Source organism: Condylostylus longicornis, unplaced genomic scaffold (assembly GCF_029603195.1).
Source record: "Condylostylus longicornis isolate FDR11 unplaced genomic scaffold, ASM2960319v2 ptg000194l, whole genome shotgun sequence".
Classification (NCBI taxonomy): Eukaryota; Metazoa; Arthropoda; class Insecta; order Diptera; family Dolichopodidae; genus Condylostylus; species Condylostylus longicornis.
The window spans coordinates 1389075-1400587 of record NW_026578162.1 but is presented as its reverse complement, the minus strand read 5'-3'; positions in this window follow the sequence as shown (position 1 = coordinate 1400587).

Below are 11513 nucleotides of genomic sequence, written 5' to 3'. Positions count from 1 at the left end.
AACCGACAAAGAAATATTTTTGCTTAAGCATATGTCAATCAAAACAACAAATGGTTTTTAGCGGTAAAATGAAAAATGAAAAACTAATAAAAGGAAAATTTTTATTAAATAATAAATTATTTAAAGATAATATTATGCACATTACAATGCCTGTGTAAGCCGTTGATAAGTCTAATTATAGTTGATATTTTTCAAATATATTTTTTATGTACTTGTTTTATTCATTCCATGTTTGGTTATAATCAAATTATCATGTACATACCATTATTATATGTTTCTACAAAATTTAAATCGAGGTCTATACAGCAGCAAGTTGTGTTACTATACAGCAAGTTGCACTACGAAATTATCGATATATCGCGATAGTTTTGCGACGATATATCGAAAATATCGATGGTTCATACGTATAAGATCATTTTAAATAAACAAAAATTGCTGCGCCTCGATTTCGCTCCGCAAAACACTTTACATATAAAAAATTCCTTTCAAAGAAAAACTATAGATAATAATAAAATTTGATCAAACTTATTGTACAAAGTCAAAAATATAAATATTTTAAACACCATTTCAAATGATATTTTCCAGATGAAGGTTTAAGATGGTATTTCTGTTGATTTAAATCAAAATTCTTCTGGATTTATTATATCCATTGCAAACAGCGAATACTAAATTTATTAGACACAACAGAAAAGCATTAGATGCAACAGATATTAGATACAAGAAAAGTGATTTCCACTTTCATACTTATTTTGACAATATAAGCAATGTAATTTATTCGAAATTTTTGTAAAACGAGAAAAAATAGAGTTGACCGTGTCAACTCTGTGATATCCGTACGAGTTTGTTATCCTATGTGCGAATTAGTATGCCATAGCTGACTATGGAACAGACTATGACTTTTAGCTGTTGTATTAGCACATTAATTTAAGGAGCCAAGCAATTTCATCGAATTTTTTCAAACACAATAATATATTTACTTGTGCAAAATTGCAATACCACCACTTTTATAGTTTCTAAGATATGGCTAAATAAATTTTGAAGTTGTACAGCAGCTACTTGAACCAGAACCCCTATCATATCCAATTTGAATAGAATTCTGGCATTTACTATAATAAATCATTTATGAAAATTTGAAGCATTTAGATCATTATTTTTTGAGTTATCATTGGGACTGATTGGCGGATGGACAGACGGACAGACAAAGCTAAATCTAAATCGACGGACAAAGAATTTGGCGCTGGTCAAAAACATACACTTGAGTCTATATCTCAGACCATTATTTCTTAGCATTACAAACAGTAAGGCAAATTTAGTATACCCTTCGAACATACGTTCGTACGGGTATAAAAACTCTATTTTACACGTGCACAGTATGAACCGAAACAATTAAGGTACGTCGATGTTGAGCAAAATTTCAGATGATAATATATAGAATCCTACGGGAAATAAATATGGAAGCAAGCTGATTTAAGTTGAACACTTTGCCATTAAAAAATATATTCATGCAATTCATTTTTGAATATACTTGTAACCCCTTTTATTTTGTTGATGTGCTTCTCTTTTGTATATGAGTCGCTTTTTGTGCATATGTATAGCGCAGGATTATGCTATATGTACAATATATTTTGTTTGCAATAAAAAGAAGGAAAAAAAATGTTCATATTTGTTTCTGAAACTTTCTTTTTTCAAAATTTTACATTCTTTGTATTTGATGTTTTTTGTATTTTTCAAGTTTTTTAATTTTTCTTAGCTAAACATTTGCAAACGTTTTGAATTTGCTGATTACACTCTGTTTCTTTCGAAATACATAATTCAAAGCTTGGCATTCAACTTTAAAAAAAATATTCTTTTGCAAACCTCCTTTCTTTTTAACTTTGTTTTTTTAAAAAACTTTTAGTTTTTAAATCATTTTAATTGAAACACTACTCCTTTTTACCCAATTAGATTTTGTGCAATATTTCAAGACACTGTTCCACATTTTATTGCAAATAATATTAAATTTTTAAATTCTGTTATTTATATCCTTATTCCTTCTTTAAAGTTAATTTAAACTACAAACAAAACTACAAACGTATTTTAGAGAGTTAAATTCACCAGTTTGAGTGCTTGTAAATATTTATTTCGAATTAAAATAATTTAAAGAGATAAAAAAAATTTATTTGATTTTAGCGATTGCTCTTTAGATTTATAAAAATTTTTATTGTGTTTTTAGACGCATTGTGTCTCAAACTATATGACAGGTCATATTAATTAATGGCTTATGTATTTTGAGAAAATACGTTTGTTAAATAAATTAAATTTAAAATGACTCTTTTTCGTGAATATATTTTATTTGTTTACATCTACAATTAGTGATTTATAGACCTTAAAACATCGATCGACTTGTTTTAAAATCTACCTAACAGTCCGTGTATTATCCACTAATAAAATTTTATAGCTATACCATATAAGTACTCTAACGTGGAATGCCATAATGTTTTACGTATATAGACATATAAAGATTAACTGATGGAATAATAATTCATAAAAGATTTATACATATCTATTGAACTTGTATTTGTGAATATACTTTTGGGGTATAATGTTTTTTTTGGTACGTTTTTAACACTACAAATTGAAATTTCATTGCGTTTGTCTTTGCTAAAATATTGTATGTAGCCTATATATTTTTTGTAGTATGGGAATTCTTATCTATATATTTATGTGATATAAATTACATGTTTTCATCTTGGTTATACTCCATTATGTCAACTTTGGACACAATTAATATGTCTTTTGATATACATAGTAAAAGAAAATATTAAAATAAAAATTTTTAAGGAATTCCATTTTTTATTTCGTTAAAAATTTAATTATTTTTAAGAAATTGTTTAAGTTGATTATTTACCAGAAACTGAAAATATAGCTGTTGTTATAAGAACTACTTGTCAAACTTAAAAAAAATGCCATTTAACGAGACATACCTAATGTGAAAAAGACTATTTTAATTTCCTTTATTTATCTTTTTTTATTGTATCCTAAATTGTTAGGTTAAACACATTAAATAGAAAAATTGTTCATTAACACCTTAAATTTGCTTTTTATTTTCTTTACAATTTCAAAAACAAAATTAATATACGGGTGCTAAATTAACTGAAATAACTTTACATGATCAATTACATTCTTATTAAAAATGCACTAAAATTATAATGTGTGTTCACAATGATTATTTTATGATTTTTTGTTTTATTGAGTGGAATGTATAGTTTCCCTTATATTTATTCATTAAGAAGGAAAAATAAATAAGCATAATGAAAAATAAAATCTCAATGAATATTATATTCTTTTTTTAAATTAAGCATGATTTTTCACATTATATAATAAAAGTGTGGTAAAAATTCAAGAGCAAATATTTTTGTTTATAATTTGCATAATTAATATATTCAAATTTAGTTTTTTTTAAATTATATTGCAACTTATTTATATTTGTTAATTTTCTTTTCAATAAAAGTGCAATTTAATCTTAATTGGAATATGGTGTTTGTATAATATATATACGTACATATATAAATTCCATTTGTGTAATAGATTGTATGTAATGCATAAATCCTCTTTTACATTACCTATTTTAATGATATTTTTATTAGTTAAAAAAAATTTAAATGCAGGATAAAATTAAATAAGTAGGGGAAGGGGTATAATCGAAAGGTAATCGAAATTCGGTTAAGCTTTTATTTTTTTAGTTAATTAATTATTAGAAATTAATATTATCAAAATATAATTAACTTTATTAGTTATTAATTTAAAATAATAAATTATTTGCTCATCAGCTTTCATTTAAAAATCTTCGCATCAATACAAAATCACAAAAAAAATTGATGCACGGCTCATGTAATAACTTTAAGATAACGGTTAATTTTAGCAGCCATTTTTGTTTTTAATACTTAATTATGTTATATGTAATTATGTTAAGCTTCATAAATCGAAATTCTTGAAATTTGATATTTGAGTTCTGGTTGTTACCGAAAATAACTGACGAACATTTCAGGAAATTCTGGTAGCACAAAGCGAAACTCTACTAAGAGTCAAATTTACAGTTTTCTAGGTATGTTAACTAAAAGCTTACTAATGCCCTAAAAATTGGATTTAACAAGCATTTTTATAATGTTCCGTGACACTTCCACTTAACTAGAAAATACAAATTGCGGTCGGTTATGTGGTGGCCAAGTCAGATTTTGTTTTTATACAATTTAGTAATAAATAAATAAATGTTATAAAATGAGAAAGTACTCAAATAAAATTATTTTTCTACATATCTATACATAAATGAGCTAATTTGTATGTATAAACATTTAATATTAAAGCACAGAGTAATTTTTTTATTTATTTTTCTTGTAGCGATGTTTTTGTTTTGTTGTTTACACGGGTGTGCAGTAAAAAATATTTGTAAGGAGTAAGGAACGCGTATTTAAGTTTAGTATTTTATTTGATTAGCGTAAACTTTCACTCTGAAAAATAATTAAACTTTTTATATGTCCAATAAAAGGTGTCATGAACAGTAAATTATTTTACACATAAAAATTTCAAATTGACGAGGAATCTTCACAGATTTTATGTTTATTTTCAGTTATTGATGAAAACTAAAAAAGGTTTGCCCGTGTAATACGGTACGAATCAATGATTTTAAGAGTTGTACATGACATTTGTAAAAATATTTGTATTTTATAAAGTAGATTTAATTAATATTTCACATTTTATGATTGAAGAATTTTTGAAGATGTATGGCAGCTACCATATTAAATATCATTGAATTTTACTGCGAAAATAATGGCCACATTAACATATTCGTTTGGTCAAAATTTCAGTCATATTGAGGTGAAATAGGTTTAAAGATATGGAAAAATTAGTTTTGAACTTGTGTTGCAGCCACCTCATGCAGTCAAGCAATTTTAATGAATTTTGTTAAAAGCAATTTTAATGAAATTTAAAAACAGTTCTGGTGTTTACTATAGTAAATCATTTGTAGAAGATTGGTGATCTTAACTTAATTAGTTGTTTAGTTAGTGCTGAGTCAGAATTCGTCCATTCCAGAACTAACTAAAATTCTAAAAATAACTAGAATTCAGAATTCGACGCTAATCAATACATATGTATACTTATGCCCATATCTCCAGACCGTTAAATAAGGTACAGTAAATTTGTTATGCTCTTCAGACATCCGTGTTTATGAGTATAAAAATTGAATTTTCGTGGGAATGCAAGTATAAAGGTGAAAATATAACTTCATAACGCATGTTATAGTTAGTATACTATCTATAACCTTTTAAAAATTTTATAAAAATTATCTTTAAAATATAGTTTAACTAGGCAAAATCAAAATGCAATAGTACACACTTTGGTAGTAGTAACACGAAAAAAATCTTTCGTTATGGCTTAAAAAAAGATGATTTCTTCAAGATTATTTCGATAAATAAAATCGCTAAATATTATTTGTATCATATTTAGAAAATGTAATTAGTAATTATTGAAGTTTGTTTTTCATTGATCCTTTGTGGCCTAAAACTTATACTTTGATTGAGTAAAGTTTTTTTTTAAATGTTTTTGCTAAAAATTTAAGTTATTTGTGAAATTGCTATTTTATATAGAGAGATATTCTTAAAAATGTTTTTAGAAAGATATTCTTAATTGTGTTTTAAATTCTCAAATTTGAACTTGAACTTTCACACGTTTTGTTACGCATAATTTTTATGCTTTTCTCCTTTATAATGTTCATAAAAACTATTGGAACTTTTAAATCGGGATTTTGTTGCAAGATAATAGGAATATGTTGTGCAACAATATAAAAACGAAAAATACACAACAATAAAATAATAGTCAAGATCATTTAGTTAAATTCCATATAACTTTTTTGTATTTAATGAATTTTGAAAATCACGAGTTCAATACGAGACAATTGATGGAATATCATCATAAGTCGTAATATAACGATTTTAGCTCTCCAATTATATGTATTGTGCGCTGATATTTTGACTTTTAAATTAAGAAAATTTTGCCTGTAATATACATTATGTTAGAATCTTAAAACATCGAACATTATTTTGGATAAATGTATATATTCATGAGGAAGGTCCTTTAAAAATCTTTAAAAGTCATAAATAATCAGTCTACTTAGCACAGAAAATAAATTATAGTCGAAATCCAAAACGGTGTATAGCTGCAATATTTCTGAAAATTATGAAACGGTGTGTAATAGTACACCTAAAATGAAACATTTTGTATATTTACACAGAAAATGTTTTACAATGTGACTTAATGATAAAAATATAGATCAGTGTTACATACAATTATGTGTTTTACAAAACAGTCTTTCCTACTTTGGTGCAATGACCTCAAACGATACCTACTGCCGCGTGAAATTCTCGTTACATGCGATATACATTTTATAATATTATGTTATTTTCATGCAAAAATAACAGTTTAAGTATAAAAAAAGACCGTTCTGAGACATATATGCACTCTGCGATCGATTAATAAAAATTTGATGTAACAATTTTAAAATAAGAATTTCACGTTTTAAAATTTTATTCAAAATCTAAAATTTAATGTTGCCAATTGAAGCTGCTAAGTTAAATACGTACCTTAAGTCTCGTATACTTTAAAACTATCATTATGTCATCATAACTGCAAAAAGCTTTAAACGACAAAAGATTTAAAGGAAAAATAGCTTTTAAGCAAAAATGTCAATAACTCGAGAACGAAAATAAAATAAGAATATGTACTTGAAAATTTTTTGTTCATTTGTCCCTTCACTCTTGTATGTCACCATGTATCAAATATTGTCGAAGTCACAAGTATAAAGTCTAAACCAAATAATAATTTACGTTTTATGTACAATTTTTTTGAAAAATTCTCTTTATAAAAGTTTATTTAGGGTGTCTCGTTTTTAAATAAACTGCTATATGATATTGTGTAGAACAGCTTTTCTTAATCATTATGGTTAAATGGAGCCCTTTTAATTTTTTTTAAAAGGACATATCTATTAATTTCCTTGAAAAAAGGGAAGTGATGCTTCAAATATTATAAAATAATCAATTTTATTGAGTAATTAATAATTTTGTTAATCTGAAGACTGTTGTCGTTTTTACTAATTGATAAATCGGATTGTTTGTCTGCTTTTGACAAAGGAATGCGCATTTCATTTTGTTTTTTTAAAAATCGCAAGCGATTTTGATTTTTTGTTTTTTTAATTTTTAGTTAAACAACGATAAACCGTTGCGTAATGGAATTATCACTTTCATACAGCTTGATTTACAAGCAAAAAATGAGCTTTTCCTGCAGAACTCAAGAATTTTAGGGATAATTTTAGCAAGGAAACTACCTAAGTTGCAACGAAAGGGATTACGAGTTCATAGCTTTTTACCCTTTCCACAATAAAATAATTTGTAAATGAAATTTTAAATATTCCAACATTCGAAAATTTGAATACGGTGAATTCTACTTTTCTAAAGCGAAATTGAATTTGGTAAAATTATAAAAGTAATAACAACAATTTTCGTTTTTAAGATACATACACGCACGTCAAATGGTACTCTTTAAATATCCAAAAAAATATTATAAGTAATGAATTGGAGTATATTTTATATCTTTGGCACTCTTCCAAGAATTTTTTAAAAAAAAGAATTTACTAGTTTCACTCGTCCGTCCTTCATGCTTACAAAACTTCAGTATCCTTCAATATAGAAAGCTGAACGTTTATACGTTCTTATTCCCGTAGAAAATTTTTACCAATCTCCCCCACTCCAAAAGTTATACCCCCTTATACCGTAAAAATGACATTTGTTGACTATTTATTACCGGGAAACCAAAGCATTTTTCGAATTTCGCAAGCGTAGAAATATATTGGCTGGCTTCTTCTGTCGCAGCATACTGTATATGAACTTTAAAAAACAAAATAAGTCAATAGTAAAAGTCTAAAATTTTAACAGCTTTTAGACAATAATAAGCACTTCATTTCGTTAGAAGAAAACTTTTCCACACCTCCATCCGCTACCAAGTTATCGCCTCTCGAAATTTCTAAAATTTTTGTCGTCTTCTATTTTCGAAACCGTAAGGTTTTTCAACGGTAAACTTCATGCCGTTAAAAAGTATAATAATTTTTCTTAGCACACCCAATTAACCCCTAAAATCGAACATTATATTAACACCTCTTTAAATTGGTTTTTCGCTTTATTTCAAGGCTGCATAAATCATTCATTCTAAATGTATGCAATTCTTGAAATAGTTTCGCATATGAATGAAAGTAATTTTAATAGCGTAGAAGGTATATTAAAAGCAGTATTTTCACTTGTTGAAGGGAAAGGTGCTACATTTCAAACCATTGGCTTGACGCAACCTAATTATTTTTCATTCCTACGTTATTATAGTGATTTATATATCAATATAGGCCTTATTGTACCCACTACATTGCATTCTTTAACGCTTTTCCAAAAAAGATAAAAAAAAATACTTATTAGTTTCATTCTGCATTCATCAGTCCGTCCTTCCGTTCGTCTGTCCGTGTATCTGTTAATGAAACTTCTACGCTTCTTGATAAATTTACTCCGGAATACCTTAAAAAATTTACAAGTTAATGTCGGTATCAAACAGAGTTCAAATATCAAATTTCAAGAAATTCTATAAATTAGTTCCGAAAATATGGTAAAAAATGTAAAATCGGCCCTCAGTTCGGTTTCCGAGTCCTGATGTTGCCAAAAAATTTATTGATTCATTGTTTTAATACCCCGAATTTAAATATTAAATTTCAAGAAAATTTCTTTTTGAATACGCAAAAATGTAAAATCGGCTTGCAAAAAAGTCCAGTTCTCGAGGTCTGATATATCCCAAAAGCTCCATAAAAAAAATCCGTGCCATAACCAAAATAAGCTCACATATAAAATTTAATCAAAATCGTTTCAGCTGAAATTGCACACACAGACCGACAGTCCGAAAGACCGACAAACCGATAGACCGACAATAACGAAATCTCTCTAAAAACAGTTTATTTACGCTTTCCTACTATGTATAGAAGAGCGTTCCCACCGAAATGCTCTACATCCGAAATTTGGTGCCATCACATCACCGTTCTTACTGTATACAAAGCGGTCGGTAAAAAGGTAAATTTTGCTCTAATAAGGACTTTAAAAGCTGTAATAAATAAATCTGAACAGTTTCTAAACCTTATAACTGTAAGTCTTTAAAAATTTTTATTTATTTAAATTTAAATGCTTGTAGTTTTAGGCCCTGAAAGAATATTTTTGAATCTGGCATTTAAAAAAAATTAGTTTGAAATTTAAATTAAAAAGTCTTATTTAAACCATAAAATCTTAAAATGTTAATGTTTTAAACTTAAATTTAAAATTAATAGTTTGAATTTTTGATTTTTACGTTTTTACAATTTTATTCTATAATGTCACCACTTTTTTATAAGCCGTTTACGCAGTGCAGGAAATTAGGCTTTTATTTCAAAAAGTCTCAGGCTCATTGATAAATTTTGTTAAGAAAAAGTAAAAAAAAAATTAAGTACATACAATGATTAAAGTTATTAAGGATGGTTTACTAAGATATATGAAATGATTTCTCAATAACATTATCTCTGTGTACATGAAAGTTCGCTACAGTATAAAAAATTGAAAATTGGGGTTTTATGTATTAATTTTTAGCTTTTTTGATTTAAATTTTAAAATTGTTGATTTTGTATTGGGTGTATTCAAAATAACCATCTTCACAGAGCTTAAATATTTAGCAAATTAATATACATATATGTAGGGTTAAATTTATTTTAATATTGTCTTTTATTCATTACACAGACAATAAAGTTCGCAAAAAATCAATAAAAAATATAATTTTTATAGAGCGATACAAAATGCATATAATCGGAAGCAAAGCGATCAATTTTATTTCACAAATCAATTTTGTTATAATGTTATGTGTTTTATACCTATGCATAATCAGTTTGCCACTCCAACACATTATATATGTATATATATATTAGAGCACATAAAAAAAATGTTAATGCAGGTTCCAAAATTTTTGTTGTTGTTGATAGTAAAAATTATTAATAGTTATGAATTTTTTTTTTCAATAAAATTAAATCATTAAAAATTTAATTGTCACAAATTAAAAAGTAATGAAATATTTCAACGCACTATACTATACAATATGTACATACTCAAGTACCAAAGTAACTTCAAAATTTCTGCAATAGATGGCACAACAAATATTGTTTTTTGGAGCATGAAGATTGGCGTGCTCCTATGTATAATTCATACAAAATTAAAGAGAAAATTGAAACACCAACACACACTCAGAATTATTCTCAATTTTTAGTTTTTTGGCATTAAAGATTTACGAAATATAAATTTCATTACTTTTATCTAGCATAGAATTTATCTTAATTTCGATTTAATACATTAGTCATTCTATTAAAAAATGAGAAAATATGTATTACAAAAACTAAATAACATTTTCAAGCAATTATACACATTTTTAAATAAAAACTATGCGGTAGATAATTTTTGAATGTGTGTGTGAACTTTGTGCAATAGGGGAGAATAATAAATAAGTTGACTGTAGTAATGTAAGAAGGAAAAGTTAAATTTTGATGTCTCTTCTTTTGTATGAGAAATTGAATTATAAAAGAAACAAAAAAACAAAATTTCCCTCTCTGATAATTTTCTTTAGTTTGGAAGATTGAAAAATTTCAAGAGATTAATGTGCACATGTATAGCCCAACTAAATTAGTATAAGCAGAAACCATTCATAACATATGTATGTGTATGTTTTTCTGATTTTATGTCAATAAAGCAAAGAAAAATAGATTTTTCTATAGAGAGAAATACAGTTTGTTTTTAATTCTTGTTTGTTTACACTATAAAGTTCGATTTAGTGGTGTTTGTATGAGTTTACAGTAAAGAAAATAACTTGTAGTATTTGGATCAAACATGTGTTGTGTATATATTTTTGTGCTATACCAATATCTCTTGTTTTCTTTACAATATGCTCAATGTTTGTGTGCTTAAAAATATGAAAAGAAACGAAATATTTTTTTATTGATGATTATTTACTCTTAATTTTTCAGTTTTTGATATCGTACAATCTTCAAAGTTTTCTGAGAATTTTTTTTGTGTTTAAATAAAAGTTGCGCTTAGCTGAGTTTAGTTGCATATAAGAATTCTCCGCGAACGAAACGGTGTTTATTTTCCTTGAAATTTTACTTCACATTTGATTTTGATATACTAATGTTCTATAGAATAAACTTTATACATTTTTATTTATTAGAACTTCGACCACTTTAGAAGAAAAGTAAAAAACAAAATGAGAAGAGTAAATAATGAAATAGATACACACGTTTTACTTATTTTTACTGATTCAGTTTTGAAAGAAATAAGACAATGGATTTCTATAGAATATTTAGTACGAAAGTATCTATCGTAAATGTCGGACGTATTAAAATTGTATGTTAGCTTTGAAGGAGAGAAATTTTATTATAATTTCGA